Consider the following 24,903-nt stretch of genomic DNA (forward strand, 5'->3'; position numbering starts at 1 on the left):
AGAATAGGAGAAGTTTTCAGACAAAAACTCAAAGGCAACAATGTCCATGTGTCTGGGTATAAAAGAAGAGATAATTTAAGAAACTGACAAAGAACTACAGAGGACAGAAATCTGGGAAGAGTAACATAAACAATCAAACTCTGTGTTTGTGCTACTGGGTCCCAAAAACTGGTCTTTGATGAAACGAGTGAAGTATAGAAAACATACCTCATTTTCTATTAAAGCCAGATTTACTCAATTTAAATAATTATTTTATTCTGAATTTATGCCACTCCACTTTTTTGGTGTGAAAGGACTTTTCTGTAAATTATCTAATGTCAGTTTTAAACAAAATTAAAACTTGGCCACCCCACACTGATCCCAAAAATTTTTTTGAAAATTATACTGCACTGGTCTATAAATTTTTTTTAACTGCCATTAATTAAATACAATAACACTGAGGTTGTAATTACACTGATTATGATATCATATAAAAAATAAGTATTAAAAGGAATTATCCAATTGTCATTTCTAAATACTATTCAACAATCCTATTTCATATTAGATTAAAAGAGCACTAAACAAAGTAAAAACATAAAAACAAGTGAATCCAAGGAGAAAAATGGGAATTCTAAAAACCCATTCAGAAAAAAAAAAGAATAATTAAAAACTCATTCAAAAGCAATTTTTCTATAACCTACAGACTCATTAACCATTAGATACTATTTCCCATTTTCTTTCTATGAATCTCAGTTTTACGCTGATTTGTATGTAATAATTCAGTTTATTCCATACTTCTCAAAATAATTTACTCCTATGCTAGTAATTTCAGGCTGTAAAAAAATGAACTTTTATTTTATTTAGGTACTGTTTATTTTAAGGAGTATTAGGATAAAGTGAATGACACCAAGCATTTCATAAAAATGTTTTTTAATTGAGGAGACACAAAAAACTTAAGTCAGAGAAAAGTCTAAAGTAAAGAATTAAAGGATTTTATCTAGATACAACAAAAACAATAAAGGTAGAAGGATTAAAGTTTGAAAGACAGTGTTATTATTGTATACTCCAAACATACAAGATTATTTTTCATAAACATCTAACTCCACATAGAAGATAAATTCCAAAGTGTTGATAAAATTCATAAATACTATCTCATATGTCCAAATCACAAATTCAACTTCAATAGAAAATCTTTTGGCCCCAAATACACAAACCTCTTCATGAAAACTGTCTTTTAAAAATGGATTTTAAGGGGCGCCTGGGTGGCACAGCGGTTAAGCGCCTGCCTTCGGCTCAGGGCGTGATCCCGGCGTTGTGGGATCGAGCCCCACGTCAGGCTCCTCTGCTATGAGCCTGCTTCTCCCTCTCCCACTCCCCCTGCTTATGTTCCCTCTCTCGCTGGCTGTCTCTATCTCTGTCAAATAAATAAATAAAATCTTTAAAAAAAAAAATGGATTTTAAATAAATATATAGCAACAAAAGAAAGAGTTCATCTCAATGGTGCCCATTTTACAATGAAGTCAACTGTAAAAGGAAATCATATAGGAGGTACTTTGACTAAGAACATTTTAAAGGTCTCTATTAAGTTTTCCAAGTTCAAAAAATGGACCTCATTTAAAAAAAAAGGGGGGGGGAGAAAAGAAAACCTCAATATAGTTCCTGAAATTTCCTTTGAATATAAAGACTATTTCTTATTTCTTACTTGCCCAGACTCAGCATCAAAAATTCACCCAGAAATACTTAAGGCTAAGTACTCGTTCATTTCTGGGTCTTGTGATCTTTTCCCCTTGGCTATAAAGTCATTACAGTTTCGCACTTCACCTTGGAGTAAGCTTCTTACAAATAAATAATAAATCCAGAGTATTTTTCCCTTTCGAGAGGTGAAATTTAAAGTCACTCTAATAGCTAACTGAGCCAGATTCAAGGAGTCTAGTGGTTTGTAAACAAACCATTAACTGTTCTTAATTATATATCAACAAAGCATGTTTATTTCTGTGGTAGAAGTTCTGGCCTATTGAGCAAATTAAAGAAACCTAGGAAGACTGAGATAGGAGATATTTGAAAACAGTGGCTATCCACAAAACTCAGTCTTTGGAAAATTCTGCAAACATGAATCAAAGGTGATTTATCTATATGGTGTTGATGCATCTACAGCATATATTTGAAAGACATCTGAGTATTCTGGGGGAAAAAACAAGTTTTAAATTCTTATCCAATCTCAACAACTTATTAGTTACATGACCTTGAGTGATTAACCTCTGATACTCAGTCCTCATCTGTGAAATGGAAAAAAAGCATTCTGACACAGAATGGTCCTGAGAATTAAATAAAAGAATTTATATAAAGTAGCCCCAATATATAGTACATAATCAATAGATGTATATAATTATGCCTGTTAACATTAATTATGTCTACTTTGCCAGGCACTATACTTTATTTGCATTATCTCATTTAAAACGCTCAAAATCCTGGGGCACCTGGTGGCTCAGTCAGTTAAGCACCAGACTCTTGATTTCGGCTCAGGTCATTATCTCAGGGTCCTGGGACTGGGTCTGCATCCAGCCCCATGTCAGACTCTGTGCTCAGGGGGAACTCTGCTTGAGAGTCTCCCCCTCCCTCTCCCTCTGCGCCCCCTGAAAATAAATAAATCCTTAAAACTCTCAAAATCCTAAGGACATAGGTACCATTATTATTCCCATTTTAGAGACAAGAAAACTGAGGCTTAAAAATGTTAAATACTTTACCCAACATTACACAGTTAATTAAGTGGCAGAACGTAGAGTCTTAACCACTCTACTGATACTGTGTTTTATGATAACAGAAGAACTTTCTCATTACACCTTCACAGTAAACTCACAAGTAGACAGGCTAGGCATGTTCATTTCCTATATATAGCAACAAACTCAAGGAATACCTATGATCACACAATTAATGGAGTCAGAACTTGAACCTAGGTCTTACTGCCTAAACCAGGGTTCAATCCATGAGACTCTGTAGCTTTCTGCATTACAACAATAATTCTATAAAACTGTGAATGAAAAACTTTTTCCAGGAGAAAATAAGATAGGTTATACCTGAAAACCAGATGATACATGATCTTAAGCTAACACTTCCTCCAAATGGCAGTCAACATTCACAGTTTCCAGAAGATAAAGATTTACTTGAGAATATCCATAACAACTTTATAATACTTACACAAAATCTGTGAGAACAGCCCAGTGCTGATCAAAAGCAGAAGATACTTTGAAAGGTCTATTAATGTTTTCTGTAGTACATTTCTTGTTTAACAAATGACATCATTTAAAACAGAACTACAGAAGAGAGTTTAATACTTCTTTGCAAATCAATCTCCTACAAAGTCATTCCCTCTCTGTATTCATAAAGAGGGATAAGATATCCATCTATGGAGAGGTGTGAGGCCCAAATCCAATATAGTACATAAAGTATGAAACTGAAAGTACCCATCATTGTGGTTATTTCTTATTTATCTCCTAGAAAACTTAAGTAAGCTAATTAAATAGTTATTATTAAATAATACTGATTCAACAGGAACAAAGGATTTTTAGGATCAAAATTAAATTCTAGAATTATCTTTGAATTTTAGTCATCACAATATTTTTAAGTGTTTAAAAAGAACAAGTACATTTTTTTCTTTAATCAATAGAAGTATGAGCAAATATGGTCACCTGATTTATGACAAAGGGGAAATACAATACAGTGAGGAAAGAAAGGTTTTTTTCAATAGATTATACTGGGTCAACTGGATATCCGTATGGAATAACATGTTTTGACTACTACCTCACGCCACACATAAAAATCAATTCAAATAGGCAATAGATCTAAATGTGAAGTGTAAAGAATTTTACTTTTTAGAAAAAAATAAGAGAACATCTTCATGACCTTGGAGTAGGCAAAGAGTTTCTTAACCATTCACAAATAGTATTTGAAAAAAATAGATCAACTGTATATTGTAATTTAGAACCTCTGTTCAGCAAAAGGCATCATTAAGAGAATGTAAAGGAAACCCACAGTGATTTGCAATGCATATTTTGATCAAAGAAAGGGCTCATGACCAAAATATATTCCAAAAATTCCTATATACCAGTAATGGGGCACCTGGGTGGCTCAGTCAGTTTAGCATCTGCCTTTGGATCAGGTCGTGATCCTGGGATCCTGGGATAGAGCCCCGCATACAGTTCCCTGCTCGGCGAGGAGCCTGCTTCTCCCTCTCCCTCTGCCCCCCATTCATGCTCTCATTCACTCTACTGTCTCTAAATAAATAAATACATAAATAAATGAATAATTTTTAAAAAAAATAAATAAAAATTCCTAAACACCAGTAAGAACTAGACAACCTAATATTTTTTAAATAGGTAATGACCTGACCAGGCATTTCACACACACACAAAAGAGATTAAATTAGCCAATCAACATGAAATGATGCTCTACTTTATTAGTCACCAAGCAAACAGAAATCAAAATCAAAGTGAATAAGATTTTTAAAAAAGACAAAACCAAGTATTGACAAGAATGTGGAACAACCAAAATTCTGATATGCTACCGTAAATGGATACAACCACTTTGGAAAACTGTTTGGCAATATCAATTTAATAAAAACACACTATCGAACCCAACCATTTCAATCCTAGGTATATACTCAATAGAAATACATAGATATGGGGGAAAAAATGCATCCAGAGGTACACTTAAAGATATGTACAAGGATGTTCATGGTAGCACTAATTGTGACTACCCAAATGCTCATCAACAATAAATAATTTGTATTACACAGCAGTGAAACAAGCTGAAAGTTCATACAGCAGTATAAAGCTTACAAGCATACTGTTTTCCCAAAGAGACACAAAGGCATAACTGTATGTTTACATTTGAGAATGATTAAATAAATGTGTGATGATGCAGTTAATGTAAGCATGGCTGAGCTCACCCACATGTACACATGAGCGTGCACGCACACACACACACAGTATATGACACATCAGCAGACCAATCATAGTTCCTCCTTGAGATCTGGTCTATGGCTGATGAGCAGACAGCTAAACAAACAAGATTCTCTCAAGGGTAGCAAAAATTAAGGCTGAAACTCTTAGCGGCCAAGAAACAGAACGTAACAGTGCCCTAAAAAGACATCATTCAAATAACTCTGATTTAGTTCTGCCTGAAGCCAGATAATAACCTGAACTTTCTAATTTCATGAATTAAAAAAAATTCCCTTAGTTGACTGCTGAGAAAGTATCTATCAATCTGAGGTCCCAAGCAGCCTGGTTATTCTTAGAACAGAAGAGTTTGAAAATGATTCCTAAACCAAAGACTGATTCATTCCAAGATGCATTAATTGAGCACATGTTATGTACTATGCACATTTCATAATTAAGATACGATCTCAGCTCTGCACAACCAGTCATCTTTAATGGACATTTGCAATCTAAGTATGTACTAATAAATCAGCCAAGCCTATGTACAATGTCTGATGTAAAAAGATCCCTCTATTATCTTCAATTCTTTTAAAGATTTTATTTATTTGAGAGCAAGAGAGACAGAGAGGAGGGGGGGGAAGAGAAGGAGACTCTCCACTGAGCAGGGAGCCAAATGCAGGGCTCGGTCCCAGGACCCTGGGATCATGACCCAAGCCAAAGGCAGACACTTAACTGATTGCGCCACCCAACCGCCCCTATTATCTTCAGTTTTTATAAATGTTCCCTTTTATCAACTTGCAGTTTTCCTCACTAAAGATACCTTTCATAGTTAATTAACTAAGTACAACATTTTGAAAATGCTTATAAATAATTATGATTCTTAAGTGCTTGCTTTAAAATATTAAAGACAAGTCTCACATTTATAATAATTTTAAATTCAAATTTTACAATGCCGTATTTAGAATGGTTATAAATTTGTCAATTAGTTAAATTTAGGGAAAAAACTAAATTCCCATTCATTTTATGCAGTGATTTTTAATTGAATGCTAGTTAAGTTTAATGTCAGTTTCTTTAAAACCCAGTCACAGGTAATAAATGATTATATAACCCTTTCTAAAAGCCATGCTCCATCTGTCCTAAGAATTCTCAATGGTCTTGGTCAACAATCAATCAAGAGAAACAAGACCAGGAAAAGTGTCAGGAGAAAATAAAATAATCAAGATGAGACAAACCAAGGTAAAGATTCATGATGAGTTAGAACATTTTACTATTCCTCTAACAGGACTGAGTCCTTCTAGAAATATCTTTTGATATCAGTGCTAAGGACTGAATATCAAAATGCAAACAACCTGCATCTTAGATCTACAGCAATTCCTCCACGTTCTTGCATTTTTACTGTCCTCCTCTCTCAGACAGGACAAAAAATTTTCATCAGCGTATTCATCCACTTTTAAGTGGATGTTCCATCACCTTTAAGAATCTATAGAGAATGGGGTGCCTGGGTGGATCAGTTGGTTAAGCATCCAACTCTTGATTTCAGCTCAGGTCATAATCTCATAGTACCTAGCCACCTCCACTCAATGTGGAGCCTGCCTGAGATTCTCGCTCTCCCTCTGCCCCCCCCCCACTCATGCACATGCATTCTAAGTAAATAAATAAATCTTTAAAATGCCTGATACTCGGGGCACCTGGGTGGCACAGCGGTTAAGCATCTGCCTTCGGCTCAGGGCGTGATCCCAGCGTTATGGGATCGAGCCCCACATCAGGCTCCTCTGCTATGAGCTGGCTTCTTCCTCTCCCACTCCCCCTGCTGTCTCTCTCTGGCTGTCTCTGTCAAATAAATAAATAAAATCTTTAAAATAAATAAATAAATAAATAAATAAATAAATAAATAAATAAATAAATAAATAAAAATAAAATGCCTGATACTGTAAAACATATTAGTGCATTCTCACAAGCATACAGCAACACAATTCAATTTACTATTACATCTGTATAGGACACTTTTCTGTTTTTTAAAGTTTTATTTACTTAAATGATCTGTACATCCAGGGTCAAATCCATGACCCAAAGACAAAAAGTTGGACGCTCTACTGACTGAGCCAGCCAGGCACCCCATAATACTTTTCGGGGAAGTTCCCTCACTTCTTTCAGTTTTCTCCTCAAATATCGCTTCCCTAACCACCTATATGAGATATTCCCTGCCTCCACACAACCACAATCTCTATCCCTGTTACTCTACTTTCAGCTTTTTCCACAGCACTTTATCACCATCTGACATATATATTAAGTTGAACCATAGAAAGTGACAATCTTCCAAGTCAAAAATGGCCAAATAATAGCAATTTAATAAGGTTGTTGTCTCCCACAACTTAAATATAAGTTCTACTGGAAGGACTTATCTATTTTATTCACTTTTATAATCCAGAGTCTACTCTCAAACTTGATGCCCAATATATATTTATGAAATAAATTATTATACAATCATTATCAGAGACAGCCTTAATATAATAATATAAAGTACAAATACAGCTTACCCATTTCACTTCACATACTGGTGAATTCCCTTCCATTCTTATTTACATGTGCATTTTTTTCTTTCTTTCTTTTTTTTTTTTTTTTAAAGATTTTATTTATTTATTTGACAGAGAGACAGCCAGCGAGAGAGGGAACACAAGCAGGGGGAGTGGGAAAGGAAGAAGCAGGCTCCCAGTGGAGGAGCCTGATGTGGGGCTCGATCCCAGATCGCCAGGATCACGCCCTGAGCCGAAGGCAGACGCCCAACGACTGCGCTACCCAGGCGCCCCTACATGTGCATTTTTAAATCAAAATTCACAAATACACATTTACTTTGTACATCCTGCTTCCCTGCCCCCCTCACTCCACTTAACATGCCACTGATTAAAGTCTTAAAACTGTTAATAGCTATACAGAAACCTTATAAGTAGTCCCTAATTTAACTATATCCATTCTCTTAGGATACTTAGGCTACTTCTGATATTGTACTATTTATTATAAATAAATCTCTGATGAATGTCCTTGTACACTGTATGTCTGCATCTCTAAGTACTTCTTCAAAACAGACTTACTGGGTCACAGGGTATGAATTTCTTTCGGTCATTGATGGGAGACCGTCAGGTTGTTTTTAAGATAAAGCTGTATTTGAGGCACCTGGATGGCTCAGTCTATTAAACGTTGGTTCCATGCTGGGTATACAGCCTGCTTAAGATTCTCTCTCCCCTCTTCTTTTGCCCCCACTTTCTAATATTTTTTTTTAAGCCCTTCATTGTATTTTTAAAAAGCTATGTTTAACAAAACTTCTAAATTTATTTTAAAGTGACTTTGTAAAAAATGCGTTAAAATATGCTTTTGAAGCATACTTCACATAAAAAAGGCTTATATTGCTTTACTAATTTGCTATCACTCAATGTGGCTTTAAATGTCTTAATGTCACTAATGAAAGAGAATTTTAGACTTAGGCTAATGATTATTTCATTTAATTTATCTAACAAACTTAATCAACTGTTTAAACTTTTTTAAGTCTAATCTGGTATTTCTATTTTAAAAAAGAAAAAACTCCTTTCCAAAAAAGTATGACTGGAGGTGTGGGCATGGGGAGGGGTCTCGGATTTCTTTTTAAATTTCTGTACATCTTCAAAAAGAAAAAAGGGGGGGGTGCCCTGGATGGCTCAGTTGATTAAGCATCTGACTCTTTGTTTTTGGCTCAGGTCATGATCTCAGGGTTGTGAGATCTAGCCCCATGTGGGGGCTCTGTGATCAGCAGGGACTCTGCTTGTCCCTCTTCCCCTGCTTTCCCCCTGCTCTCTCTTTCCCTCTCTACAATCAATCAATCAAATCTTTAAAAATAACCTAGACCTTTAAAAAAATCAAACCTGAAGATGGCATGTCATAAATCATAAATATAGCAGAAATCAATAAAGGTTAAAAGGGACATTTTCTAGAAACTCTAACAAGGCACTTAGATATTCTGCTCAAGGCTATAGAAGGGTTATGAATGCTAATTCTGAGATATTTCAATTTACCTAAGGAAAAAAAATATTCCCCCAATGAAAATTTTGGTATCTGAAAAAACAGTAATTTGACAGTTAAGGCAGCAACGTTTTTCAGAGAAACACACAGCTGCCAAATTCCAAAACCTGATTATCAGAACTTCAGATTAAACATATCCCTCAGGAACCACTGCCAAAAACGCCACTTCATTCCACTGTTTTAAGTGCATGGCCCAACCTCCCATAGTAAGAAAACTCACGGGGAAAACATTATTTGCCAAGAAACACAGGACAAGTGTCATCAAGCTTTCCCACTTTAAGAGTTCTATGTTCTCCTGCCTTTCAAGAGTCTGTTTTCTGGTTTTAAAGCCAAACACCACTGAAGTCCTTTATCTTCTTACATCTTTCTTCCTACAAGACCCCTTTTCTCAATCAGTAGGTTCATCAGAAGATAAAAGCATCAAAATCTTATAGAAGATACCTAAATTGGATATTCCAAATTAAATCCTGCTTTATATCTAAGCCACTTTTGATGATTTTTTAATTTTTCACTAAAAATTTTTAACCTTATCCAGAATAAATTAATGTAATTTCATTCCATTTTTTTTAAGTATATGTGCTACGAAAGCAAGCAGTAAATTAATGCTATTTCAGCACCAATTTCTTCATACACAGCTATGGAAATTCCTACAAATTGATAAAACAGTACAGACGCACATATTAAATTAACCACACAAGATGATCTAAATTCTATGATAAAAACTTTATGATTCTGTATTTCATAACAAAAATAGTAAAAATATTTAGGTTAAAAATCTCTCAAAAATTAATACTACATGGTGTCATTTACATAAAGTTTGAAATCAAAGAAAACTAAGCTGTCAAATGTCAGGATAGGGCAGCTGGGTGGCTCAGTCCTTAAGCATCTGCCTTCAGCTCAGGTCATGATCCCAGGGTCCTGGGATCCAGCCCCGCATCAGGCTCCTACTCCCTCCTACTCCCCCAGCTTGTGTTCTCTCTCTGGCTGTCTCTGTCAAATAAATAAATAAAATCTTAAAAAAAAAAAAAAAAAAAGAACTAAGCTTAAAAAAAAAGTCAGGATAAAAGTTACCCTTGGGATGGGAAAGTAGAAAGTGACTGGAAGAAGGTACTGCTAATGTTCTCTTTCTTGCTCTAGTTTGCTGGTTACTTGGGGAGTGTTCAGTTTCTCAAAACTCACTTAATAATGATAATGTTTTACATATGTACATATATCTGTGCTATACTTCAATTAAAAACCTTTTAAAAGTTAATTACATTTGAAAATAACAGCAGGATAAGCAAGAAGCCAGCAAACTAAATTTACAGCAGAAATATACCAATAGAGACCAATGCAGCCTGGTACTTTGTTTTGTTTTGTTTTGTTTTCAAGATTTTATTTATTTATTTGACAGAGATAGAGACAGCCAGCGAGAGAGGGAACACAAGCAGGGGGAGTGGGAGAGGAAGAAGCAGGCTCATAGCGGAGGAGCCTGACGTGGGGCTCGATCCCAGAATGCCGGGATCACGCCCTGAGCCGAAGGCAGATGCTTAACCGCTGTGCCACCCAGGCGCCCCTGTTTTGTTTTCTTTTCTAAGCAACAAAATATTAGATCCCTGAGATTATACAAAATCAAAGTCCTCTAAAAGTCCTAGCACATCCAGCTAGTTCTTCCCCCAAATGCAAGATTTATCTTCTCAGTCCCTACACCAGTAAAATCCCTTGGAAGCTCTTAACCAAGTCATCACTTACTTTGAAACTTCCATCTCTGACCTTCATTTCCTTCTAGTTTTCCTACTTCTGAGATAAATTTTCCAAGTCTCCTCCCCACCTATTTCTCAGGCATTGTGACTCCTCTCTGCACCCCAACAAAATGTACATGTCCATTTCTTACCCTCTCCCCAGGTAAAATCATTATTATAACTCAGATTATTTTAACCTATAAAGTTTTATATCTCTAGCCCCAAACTCCATCCCAAACTTCAATCTATCACATTCTGTGCTCTCAATCTAGAGGTTCCAAAAGTACCTTTTATTCAACAAACACAAATCGCCAGTCATTTTCTTCCTACCCCAAAAATAGTATCTTCCCCCTATCTCAACAATCTCAATGCAAAATATCTAAACATCCAAGCTAAAAAACTTTCAGGACACCTGGGTGGCTCAGTCGATTAGCGTCTGCATTCAACTCAGGTCACGATCCCACAGTCCTGGGATCAAGCCCCACGCTGGACTCCCTGCTTAAAGGGATGCTGCTTCTCCCTCTCTCTCTGTTCCTCTTCCTGCTCATTTTCTCTCTCTGTCAATAAATAAAATCTTTCAAAAAAAAAAAAAACTTTCAGACATCTTAACTCTTTCTTTTTCCCACCAATACACAATCAACAAACTTTTTTTTTTTTTTAAGATTTTATTTACTTATTTGTCAGAGAGCACACAAACGGGGAGCTGCAGGCAGAGGGAGAAGCAGGCTCCCCACTGAGCAAGGAGCCCAATGTGGGACTCAATCCCAGGACCTCGGGATCATGACCTGAGCTGATGGCAGACGCTCAACCGACTGAGACACCCAGGAGTCCCCAAACTCATCATTCTTCTAAAATGTCTTGAAAAGAACTACTTCTCTTTCTGTCCTACTGTTACTGTTCCAGTTCAGGCCATCATCACCCTATATGAACAACTACAACAGTCTAATTAGTCTGCGATTACAATCTATTCTTTACCTGCTCATAAAATACCTGTTTTAATCAATCCAGCCCTGATTCTGATTTTTTCAGGCCCCCAATTCAAAAAATTTTAAAAAGACAATGATTTCCCCCCATCTTCAATAGGAAACTCTTCCTCCCCAAAGCTCAATTCAATGATCCATCAGAATTAACTGCTTTCTCTTTTGCTCCTGCAAGGCTTAATTCTTCTAGTACAGAATTTATAATGTGTAATTTGGCATGTCCACATTCCCTACTTGATTATAGGCTCCTTAAAGGAGCAGTGCAACTCATTTTTTATTCTCTTAGAACAATGCCTTAAAACTGGTGAACTGAACAGTGAATTCTGCTCATACAACTTTTTTATCTGAATTTCATACCTTTTTTCTTTTAATTCTTCACTTTTAAGCAACTCACACTATAGGTTCCTGCCTGTGGTTTCAAGCAAAATTTTCAAAGTTGCTTTAGTTATATCTATCCTTGCCAATGAGTTGTTCTGAAATTTTATAAATACAACTACATATTTATCCAAAGCATAAAAATGTCAAAAAAAGTAAGAACAAAAATAGTTTTTTTAGATATATCTCTAAGTTAGACACAGATCCCTTTTTAACACTTTTTTAAAGATTTGGGGGTTTTCAGTTTTTTTAAAGTAATCTCCACACCCAATGTGAGGCCTGAATTTACAACCCCAAGATCAAGAGTCACACTCCACCAACAGAGGCAGCCTAGTGCACCCCTTTTTAAGAAAAGTTATTTTATACCTCTTAGTGTAATATTTTTAATGCTGATAAGCTAGCCTGTATCTTTCTACCTCACCTCCAACGATGGAAAGTGATTTCCAAAACCACAGTTTTCTTTTTCTTTTTCAAGATTTATTTATTTATTTTGAGAGACAGAGTGAGCGCACACGCACAGCAGTGAGGGGTAGAGGAAGAGAGTCTCAAGCAGACTCTGTACTGAGCAGGGAGCCCAGCTAAGCACAGAGCCCAACTCAGGGCTCAATCTCACCTCCCTGAGATCAGGGCCTGAGCCAAAACCAAGAGTTGGGCGCTCAACAGACTGTGCCACCCAGGCACTCCACCACTATTTTCTTTTTTTTTTTTTATTAGATTATATGTCTGTTTCTAGTCTTGTGGCATACTTAGAGTCACCACAAATTAACAAAAGCTATCAACATTTCTCAATTCCTTTGTGTCACTTAGATGATCTAAAACCTATGCAGTATTAGCCAGATAGGTACAAAAGGTTCTTGGAATCTAATCAAGGGCTGAGGCAACTTGGGTGGGGTTTACAGAACTTGTTCAGGCAATGGAGTTAAAAAGCCGTCACAAAAAATTTACAAAAGGCCTTAGACTTGAATTCAGAAGAAGTCAAAAGGGCACTGTCTTGGGAGTTTCATAGTTATCATAGGGACAAGTGTTAAAGGTTCAATGTGCCCCCTGTGGCTTAAGAAAAAACACCGGGGGGCGCCTGGGTGGCTCAGTCACTAAGCTTCTGCCTTCGGCTCAGGGCTTGATCCCAGCATTCTGGAATAGAGCCCTGCATCGGGCTCCTCCACTGGGAGCCTGCTTCTTCCTCTCCCACTCCCCCTGCTTGTGTTCCCTCTCTTGCTGTCTGTCAAATAAATAAATAAAATCTAAAAAAAAAAAAAAAAAAAAAGAAAGAAAAGAAAAGAAAAAAGAAAAAACACCTGGATAAAGGCATCTCCGTAGGCCAATGTAGGGCTGATATTCAGCCTGTCAAGAGATGGTAACTGATCTGTAGTCACAAACTGTGTCACAGCAATTTCGACTTGCTCGAGACAACAAAACTGTTTCCTTAAGTGTCTATCCAACCTCCAAGATGAACTAGAACTAAATATTGAAATTATGTCAAACCCACGATATTAATATGTCTGTTAGATTTAAAAACTATCCTACGTATTTTTTTGACAGTCTTGTAATGTTTAAGAGAATTTTAACCCTAAAGAATCTGACAGCCTTATGATTCTAAATTTGAAATACTAACTGACTCGGGCGCCTGGGTGGCTCAGTCAATTAAGCCTCTGACTCAATTTTTGGCTTAGGTCATGATCTCGGGGTTTTGAGATTGAGCCCCACGCACTGGGTTCCGCACTTGGCGTGCAGTCTGCTTGAGATTCTCTCTTCCTCTGCCCCTCCCCCAACTCGCACACACTCTTGTTCTCCCTCTCTCTAAAATAAACAAATAAATCTTTATAAAATTAAATAAATAAAACAGTAACTTACTTCAAATTTAAAGGTGTGAGTGATAAGCAATAACTGGAATGTTTAAGAGAAATTGTGACTCACTATATTTACAAGTTTTATTTATTAACTTTAAAAAGATTTAAGTATTTGAGAAAGTCCTGCTTGTTGAAATTTTATATTACTCCATAAGGCATATGAAGTGCTAAAACATAAAATCCAGTATATTAAATGCATAAATATAATTAAGCAGCAGTAGTACTAACATAAAATTCAAAGAACATTTTTTTCAAAGAGCATTTTCCTACTGCCCAACATTATTCCAAGTATTTTATAGTATAAATTCATTCATTCAACAGTCCACTGAGCATCCACCAGGAACAAGGCATCATGCCAGATTCAGACATGAACAAGGCATTGCTCCAGAATCTGAGAACTAAATCAGTGAACATAATTTCAATCTTCATGGATCTTATATTTTAATGAGACACTATCAGTTATGATAATTACTATGAAGAAAAATAAAACCAGGGAAAGTATAAGAAGGGCGTGCTATCTTAGATGGCATAATGAAGGTAACATCAGTGAGCACCTTCCACGCAGGTCTATGTAAATGTTATGTCTTGGAAACTCCCTCTGAAAAAAAAAGCTCTCTACACCAGGTGACATTTAAATCTGAGAAGAGAGCAAGCCACGCAAATATATGAGAAAAGTATTATAGGAAAAGAAAACAAGTACACAAGTCATTTTATCTGGGAAAGGTGTCTTAAGCGAGCTTTAATCTATTCAGTTAGAATTACTGACCTAATATAGTTATTTTTTTTTTCGGGTTCTTAAAATAAGTAAAAAAAGGTTTATGCACTAAGGTTTTATAAGTAGGTTTTTACTACTATGCTGTAGTTCGATACTATAATGAAGGGCTGCTAAAATATACCAGCTGATTTTTTTTTTAATCTATAATAGGCTGAAGGTGAGAATGACTTAAAATAGGCAAAAGAGATCTTTGGATTGATGAAAATGTTCTAAAACTGGACTATGGAGTTCATTACAAACTTAAGTAAATTTACTAAAAATCACTGAATTGTACATTATAAGAATATGACTCAGAAATCCTCCCTCCAAAAAAACCCTCTAATTGATAAGGTGACCAAATGTTCCATTCTTATACTACCTTGAAATTAACACCAGCATTTAGATCTATTCTGCAAATCTTCATGTCTTACTTGAAATTGAACCCAGAAGTTTAATTTTAACACAATGGGGCCTCTAGGTACTGAACTACATTGTGGTTTGCTTTCATAAATACGGTCCTTGTAGGACACTTACCACTGTGCAAAATTTCATCTGAAACACTAACCAGGAAGAGCTGCCTTACTGAAATTACATTTAAGAACAAAACGTATAAGGGAACAATTTGGATAAATAACACATTGATGAATAAACTCCAGAGATTTGTATTTTAAAGTATTCAAATCACATCTACTTCCAGTTCTGTTTTTGTATCTAAAACACACAATATTTTAGCAAAAACAGTCCTTGAATACAAGACCAAGAAGAAAATCCAAATGTCACTGTAAAATGTGAAAACAAAAAATTCATTAGAATACAATATACACTGTGGTGCTGGAACAGGGAAGCAAAATAAAAATCCACATAAATGGTCCTATAACTCCTCACTCCAAAAGCAGAATTTGAATGCTTAGGTTCATATCCCTGCACTCAGCACCCTGTGACAGTCAATAAGACATATAACCTCTCTGCTTCAAACTGCTCATTGTGCATTGAGGATAACAGGAACCATCCTTACCAGGTTGTTGAGAAGACTAAATAACCTAAATAATAGTGAAACCAGTATTTACATGTATCTAGCACACAGAAAATGTTGAGTAACTCTTTAACTTATATTACTTTTTTTTTTTTTTTTTTTTAAGTAAGCCCTATGTCCAAAATGGGCCTTGAACTCACCCTGAGATATACAACTGAGCCAGCCAGGTGCCCCGAGATGTATTTTTTTTAAGTGGGCCCCTTGTGGAGCCCAATGTGGGGCCAGAATTCACAACCCAGGAACCTGAGATCAAGACCTGAGCTAAAATCAAGGTTGGACACTTAACCCAGCCACCCAGTTCTCTTTTATAACTTTTTAAACTAAACTCTACCCCCAACGTGGGGCTTGAACCCATGACCCCAAGATCAAGAGTCGCATGCTCCACCAACAGAGCCAGCCAGACACCCTTACTTTTATAATCATTTAGAGCAACCCTACACAATCTTCAACATACTTTGTAAATGCCTGGGAATCTCATTAAAATGAGGCTCTGTTATTTTGGAATATCTGGGTGAGGCCTGAAATTTGCATTTCTAACAAGTTCAAGTGTCCAGAAAGGATACAAGAAAAGTTCTTAAAACTTACCACACATCAGAATCACCTAAAGGGCTAGTTTAAAACAGATTTCTGGGTTCTACCCCAGAGTTTGGGAGAAAATGCATCTGTAACAAGCTTCCAAGTGATACTATCCTATTCCCATTTTAAGAACTACTGCTCAAAGATTCTCAGCTAGGATGTACATTGGAAACACTTGTGGGATGTGTGTTTGTTGCTTAGAGGTATACTCTGACTATACCATAGTACTGATTCTCAAAGTGTGGTCCCCTAACCTGCTAAATTTGAAACTCTAGGGGTAAGGCCCAACCATCCATTATTTAAAAAAACAAACCAACAAACCTCACAGGTTTGCTTGCTGAAGTCTGAGAACCACCATGTTAAAGCTAAAAACGTATCAGAACTCCTTGGTGACGCTTTGCTAACTACAGGAAGAAAAGGATCTACCTATATATGTGGCTTAGGTCAACCGGAAAACATCCTGACTCATTCTCCAATACAGCATTTATTCAAATTTATAGTGGTAACGCTGTAACAGTTAAAAAAGTCAGTTACTCTCTCCTTCATTCTTCATGAGATAATGTTCTCCGTATCATGATGTTGCCCTAAAGTCAGACATTTAAAATCTCAGGGCAAAAAGCAAACTTTAGAAATTAGGCTAAAACTTTGTATAACATTTAATTTCTATAAAAATTCAGCAAATAGGGGTGCCTGGGTGGCTCAGTCGGTTAAGCGTTTGCCTTAGGCTCAAGTCATGATCCCAGGGTCCTGGGATGGAGCCCTGCATAGGGCTCCCTGATCAGTGGGGAGTCTGCATCTTCCCGCCCCCCCCTCCCCAGCTTGTGCTCTCTCTCAAATAAATAAATAAAATCTTCAAAAAAAAAAAAAAAAAAACTCAGCAAATAGATCACTTGAGTTCAAAATGGAGGTACATGTTACTCTTAAATTATTCTTGAACAAAATATCTAATTTCAACAGTCACAGGCCATTTATAATATTCTGGCCCTACCTAATACTGACTGATGGTAAACAAAATTAGTTCATAAAGAAAATTAAGTGTATCTGCCAGGCTAACCGTGTGACTTATATGAAAGAAAAATTATGTGAAGGAACACAGTAATAAATCTTTCATTATGCCTTTTTTAAAATTAAAAAAGTGAGGGGCGCCTGCGTGGCTCAATTGGTTAAGCATCTGCCTTCGGCTCAGGCCGAGCTCAGGGACCTGGGAGCAGGGGCGTGGGACTGAGCCCTGCATTGGGCTCCTTGCACAAGAGGGAGCCTGCTGTGTTTCTCCCTCTCCCTGCCTTCTGCTCCCCCTTGCTTGTGCACGTACGCTATCAAATAAATAAAATCTTTTCAAAAAAAAATTTTTAAGTGAAATAGGAGGGGTAGAATAGAAAATAGAAAGCAAGAATTTCTGTAAGAAAGTTGCACTTACATTTGAAGCCATCCTGAAAGGGGATATAAACTAGGTAAAGCTTTTAGCTGATTCTCAGTTTTTTCATAGCCCATAATTTGATTTTATAATGTGCACATCACAATGTTACACTGTTCATAAATATAAAATAAATACCTTAAGAGTAAAATGGCTTAAACAAACAGGAACTTTTTTCTTGGGGGGAAGGACTCTCACTATATTCTTTTAAATAACAAAGGATACCACAGGGTGTCTGTCATAAAAATTCGAATAGGAATCACTGCTTGAAAGGAATTCAAAGAATGAAAAGAAAGCTGCCAAGTCATAGGATAAAAGTCCAAGAAGCCATTAGCTGGTCAGGAATGCTGCACCAAAGTGTACAAAACAAAATTATTAAGTTGGGGGTGGGGGGCGGCTGAAGTACTGTTGTAGGCCAATCAATGACAGAAATTAAAAGTATCCTGTTTGCCCAAAGAACACCAAAACACAGAAAGGGTCTACCACACAATCAAGTAAGGCTTTTCTCTGATGTCCCCTTCTAAGAGTTCTTGAAATCATGAATGCAACGGAAAAAATGTCTAAGTCAAACTGCTGAGATCTCCAGGTATAAACTACACTGAGTTCTAGGACTTCTAAAGCAGGATAAAAATGCAATGTTGATAAACAAAATTAAAGTTCAAAAATGGACAAAATTATTCTATGGTACTAGACATCAAAATAAGTGTTTTCCCATGGGATGGGGGTAGTGTTAATGACCACAATAGGACACACGACAGTTTGAGATTTTCCTAATGTTCTGCTTCTTAGTAATAATTACACAGGTATGTTTACATTGTGAAAATTCACTGAACTGTAAACTTACGAGAACTTTCTGTATTATGCTGTAATCATACTCACATTTTTTTAAAAGCGGGAAACAAATAAAGGACATTTCTCCGTCAGAAAATTAAACATTACTGCAAAAACACACATTAAAAATTTCTATTTAGTGGAGACAGTTCAGATTAAGAATTACAGGTTCGGTGTGAGTACAGTTAACATACAGAAGTATTACAAAGTTCCTCGAGGGCTATCAGTAGATAAATCTCACAAACACACACACCTTTCTCCGGAGAAAAAAAATCTCAGCACCTCCCTCTATAATACTGTCAAGCTAAAAAAAGCATTATTTCACCTTATTTATGAAACACAATAAATCTGCTTTCTAATAGGGACGTGTATAAGAACTACAGGATGTATTTATTCCTTAAGCTTCTAACCAATTTAAAAAAAAAGAAAAAATCTAGTAAGAAAGGTATAAATAACTGCCAGAATACAATTAGCAATTGTTACTTCCTGGACCACTTCAGTGCCATTTTGCAAAATCAACTTATCCCTTACAAAGTAAACAGAATTCTGGTAGTAATAAAAGGTATAAATAATGTTCCAATCCTTTTAAATCTCGTCCCAATCCAAGGTAGAAAGAAATTCCACCCCATCAAGTTCTTCACCTGAAATTCTCTTCATGTGATCCCCAAGCACAGGACACAATTTTCAAATATTTATTTTCAAGTATTTATTATGATTTCACACTCACAAAGTTAATCTGGTTTTTCTTCCTAGCATTAATGTAATCATATCAATCTGTAAACAACAGAAAATGTTAGTCATTATTTAATAAAGTAATAGCTTTGCCTTCAGTTTTAAAATGTAAATAAGTAAAAATATCTATTTTCAGAAATTATTTTAATATCTTGAATAATTATTTCGTAAAGGAAAAAAACCACCTTCATAAACAATAAAAACTTTAGATACTGAAACTGCTCTCCTTGGCATGGATGGTCTCACTAATGCTCACCTGGAATTTCTTATATTATTCATTATTAAATGTCAGTACATGTGCCACACAGCTGTTCTTAACAGCTGAAGAAGAAAGGTATTGAGATTCTTTAACTGAAGCCCTAAAACTGCCAATTAGCACTTCTTCATTAAATAGAGGCATATGATGTCAAACTACATATTACTATTTAATAAAGGAAACACCTAATCACCCATCCTGAACTGTTGATCTTAGCAGTTTATTTCTAATTCCACAAAAATCTACCAAAATAGTTTTTCTCTTTGTAGTCTCTAATGCTATACTCTTACGTAGTTTCATATTTTGTCCATTCAAGAAAGAAGAGGGGCACCTGGCTGGTTCAGTCTATAGAGCATGCGACTCTTGATCTTGGGGGCCGTGAGTTCGAGCCCCACATGGGCTGTGGAGATTGCTTAAAACTAAAATCTTAAAAAAAAAAAAAAAAAATTTGCTTCGCTTAATCCTACTAAATTCTGTGGTATGGGAAAAGAATTTCAAATTTTGGCTGACAAGAAAAGGAATTATAAAACACTGTTTTGTACAGAATGAGCTTTATTATCCTCAATTTGTAAAGTGCTCCTAAAAATCAATAGGAAAACAAATATCACAATAAAAAGATACCAGGTCAAATGATAGTAGATGTGCTTAAGAATCATCTAGAAAACAATACTAATATTTTTTTAAGTTTGGGATAAAAGTAAATAAAATAAAAAAGATTTAAAATGTAAAAATGAAACACAAAGCAATGAGAAAATAAAGGATTACTTAACAGAATTGAGACAATTACCAATTTGGAGGAAAACATTTATATTCTCACTTCACACCAATACCAGATGAGGTAAACAGTTAAATTTATTTAAATCTAATTTAGAAAAACTAAAAGAGACAGTATTAAATCAGTATTGTTTATTTATTACACTTCCAGAGGAGGAATTCCAGAAGTTCAAAAGTAGAACAAAATTAGGTCGAAAGATTTGATTACATTAATTTCAAAATTCTGTTTATCTAAATTCACAAACAAAATACATCTTTTAATCATTATGTTTCACCTCAGTAGTAATCTAAGAAAAAAGTGGTATGACTTATACCCCATGAAGTTTTTATAAATAATACTTAATATAGAGATATAGAGCAACAGCCACTTCAACATGAACATAAATTGATCCTTTCAGTAAATAGTGTGACAGATATGTTTTACAAGCTCTTAAAAATAAACCTAAAAATCACTTCTGGTGTTGGCAATATACGAGAAGATAGTACTATATACAGGAAATTATCTTATATACAAATGTTCTTCACAGTTATTTATATATGCAAAAAATTAGAATAAGGTAATGATACATCTACACATAAGACATCATACAACCATTTAAAATTATGGTTATGAAGACTCATTGTGAGAATGGAAAAATGTTACCTAACATTAGGTTAGAAAGCAGAACATGGTATTAAATGTTTTATTTGCAAATATATAAAAGATGTATTTTTTAAATAATGTAAGAAGTATATCAAAATGTTAATATGCTTATATTAATTCCTCAGACTTAAAATTCTCAAGTCAGCCATTAAAGTCATTAAAACACACACACAACACAGTTTATACTTATATCAAATACTATCTACCATTACTCTAACAATGAAGAGAGAAAAACTGTTAAATTAACATATTAAAAAGAGACTGAAAAGGCAACAAAGCAAAAAAGAAAACCCACTACAAAATGAAACATTTCTCACCTCAGGACACTCTTCAGTGCTAAGGACGGAGACTCAGTATCAGGGTTCAAAACTATAGAACTGAATTATACGAACTGGTCATTGACTAATTCTAATTATTTGCTTAGAAAATTCCTTTATTAATAAAGGTGCTAGTCTTTAGATAACTGCTTATCACTGATATCAAATATTAAATGTAATGGAGCCTTATCTGGGAGATAATCCCTTGAAATAATATATAAAGAAATTAAGAAATAGATTTTAAAAAAGCAATAAAATAAAACAAAGGAAATGCCATACACAACAGCATCACTTTTATTTGGTATCAGCAGATGAGTTCTGTGAGTCAATTTTCCGGAAAACTGAAAGCATTAATTAACGAAGCTTTGAAAACACTTACTCGTAACAATCTTTTAAAAAGACACCAATTCCTTACTTCCTTAAACACAATACAGAGAATAAAAGTTTATTTATGATTAAGGCCATCATGGGACACATCATGTACTATGCTGCTTTGCAATACTGTGATTCCCTCAGAAGTTAATGGTAATAGGACTGTATGTCCCTATGCAATGGCCTTAAAACACTACTCTATAGTTCCATCTATTTTTTGATAGCTTTTCTTCCTTTTCCTTTGAAATAAAATGACATTTCAGCTGTCAGTGTGCCTAACTTCAAGGGCCAATCCTGTGGATTATCATCTGTGGGCTAAAAAAAAAAATCAGATAACTAAACCTGTTGGTGCTGCAAAACTTCTTTACTCCACTTAGGAGTTTCTGAAGAAAGACCACAGGCTTATGGTACTTGATTACAGTTATTTTGAAGGCTCACGATTCCTGCTGTTTCAAATGGCTGAGATCACTAACACTCAAAAAATGCTGGCTAAATTACTGAATATAACTTACAATGGAGTTTCTAATAGTAATAATAACTGAATAGTTTGATAGTCTCCTCAGGAAAAGTTACTGAACTCACTTGTCTCTGACAAGACAAAAATTACCTACCTAAATGAGAAAGAACAGCTGAAAAGAAAAAAACAGAAAGAGGTGAGAAGGACAAGTTTAAACAAAATAGCAAAGTCTATACTTCCATGGTGTTAGAAATCACACTTAAGAATTTGGGAAATACTCACTGATCAGTATTTTTAAAGTATAATTACAATTGCTATCAGAGTATCAAACACAGAAATTCGTACCACAATGTATACCACATCTATATTAAATACTACTTTAAAAATCAAAAAGTCTTCCCAGCAAATATTCCTTGCAGTGAAATCCAGACTGAATTTTCATACGAAATTAGATAGATTTTTTAAAAAAGCACCTGCAACATATTTTCACTGACATTTCTGGTCAAGTAATTTCCTGTAATCTCTCTTGGACACTGGTTCAAGAGGTGAGAAATAAAATTTATATTCTTGATGTAACTAATATGTAACACAGGTATCACACCATATAGTTTACAAAATTATATGTCTGTGGAAATTAGCATTGTTTCAGACCCTAAGAAAAAAATCCAAGTGAGGACAGACCAGTACTGTATTATCACTGTTATTAATTTCCTCTGATCACTGAAGCTCATCGGCTCTCACAGATCACTTTTATGACAGTTGATTGAGAAAAGGGAAAATAAAATTTCTTGGTTATTTAAGTTTTACTCAAGCTAACTCAAATCATGTAAGATACATGTCTCTACCTCCTTAGATTTTCTCAGTATATTTCTACCCAGTACCTCAGATAAGTACCAGCCTCTAAAAGACTGGTAATTCTCAAAATTCACTACCAAAAACAGTTTATAAAACAAAGTTCTAAGAAACCTGTATTATCGCAAGGATCAGATGCATACGGGAACTACTTAAGATAGTTCTGTAGATACCTTTGCAAAGGCCATTATAGAACTGTGACCTTTGAGTCCATTCTCGTTTTCACAATTTTCTACTTCTAAAAATAATAAATTGTACTCAACAAATGTTACTTAACAAGAGCTTTACCTAACTAAAGAATTCACAAAGTTTCCGTTAAATATCAAATTCAGTTGCTGACTTTTTATGACAAGGATAACAAGCAATTTTTGAGATAACTGAAAACAATTCAAAAAAATTTTAGAGGAAAAAATTGCCTGAAGTTAGATTCCAAATTCTGGTCAACTCAAATTGCCCTCCAACCATAATGAACCTGCCTAGTCTTAGACCATGGCTCTGTCAACCTTCTACCATCCTCTCTTCTCTGTGCAACTCTCCAACTCAATCTCAATATCGAACTACATACTCCCATCTCCTTTTCCTCTTTCCCACATCAGACCTTTCAACACTCTTTCATTCCCCAACTTTACTACTTGAACAATTACAATAAAAAACCACACTGCCCAAGAAGAGTGAAGTCACTTTCATGTGACTGATAAATAATACTTCTAGATTTGGGGGAAAAAATAACCAAAAAAAAAAAAAAAAAACCCACAAAATGCTGCTTAGCAACTTCTGAGTTGTACACTTGTTTGTATTTACTAGTGATATACCTACCACTCTCCTGTTGAGCTCACAAAATTGCATAGTCAGAACTATTTAACTGAGCTGGTAACTTTTAAAACTTCTGGAAAACTCCTATACACATACTTGGGTTATAATTTAGAAAATATTTAAGTATCATAAAATATAAGCATGAATATAAGGATAAATATATAACACAAATACTAAACATAAAAATATAAAGTTCAATTGATATCATCCTTATTTCTTTAAATCTTATTTTACATGGATTTTATTTTGGTTCAAAGCTACCAGCATACTAAATCTCCAGGACAAAAATAATGCTACCCCTCAAGATACTTTCACAAAACGCTTATCACAAAAAAATCGGTACCAAGAATTTTCTTTTTAAAAAGCAAATATGCATATATTTGTCAAGACAATAGGCATATATCACTAAATAAAAATTTAGCTGAGTAGAAAAATTTTTACTGATTGCTAATGTGATAGTTTATCTTAAAACACTCCACTTCCTCCTCTTCGTTAAAAGAAATACATAGAATAATACACAGCTACTGCTAAGAAGGTTACAGAGATTTAAGACTGAGTAAGGCAACTTGGCAGAGTGTAACAGGGAGCGTTTTACTCTACATACTTCTATGTATATAAGTGTAAAGGCGAATAACACTTTCATAGTTTAAAAAAAAAATGAGTGGATTACCTAGTTATCTGATTAGCTTTGTAATTAACCTCCCACTACAAATACTAAATAAATCCAAAGACTGCTCAAGAAAATGAAAAAAAAGATACACTGTAAATTAATTTCTGATAAGACATCAAAAGTTGGAGAAAAAATAATTTTATGTCAAACTCATTTAAAGAAAAACCAAACTTTGACACCAAAGTTTATGAAGAAAAGTTTGGTTTTAACTAAAATTTTGCCTTAAAACATTCCACTATTATCTTGAACATTTGACCCAAAACAACCATCCTTGAACATCAAAGATGGCAACCTCATAACATAGTAATCAAAATCATATCGATAATTATGAGTTAATAGTCACGCACAAAAAGATTAAAAGAACGATTTTATTCTGACATCAAGTATTGTCAGAGATACAAGGGCTCCTTCCAAATACTGCCAAAAGTTATTGTAAATACAAAGTCTGTCAGAGTCATGAGAAGTTATCAATGACCAGTAAGTGGGAGTAAATGATGCCCAGAGAGAAAAAAATAATACACGG

General features: G+C 35.1%; 1 protein-coding gene across 6 annotated transcripts in view; it reads right to left on the reverse strand.

Annotated features, from left to right (window-relative positions):
• ZZZ3 (zinc finger ZZ-type containing 3) overlaps positions 1-24,903 on the reverse strand; it is a 102,262-nt gene that overhangs the window by 76,121 nt on the left and 1,238 nt on the right. The gene's annotated exons all lie outside the window — the stretch shown is intronic.

This window comes from Ursus americanus, chromosome 12, assembly GCF_024610735.1.
Source record: "Ursus americanus isolate L20-20 chromosome 12, mUrsAme1.1.p, whole genome shotgun sequence".
Taxonomy (NCBI): domain Eukaryota; kingdom Metazoa; phylum Chordata; class Mammalia; order Carnivora; family Ursidae; genus Ursus; species Ursus americanus.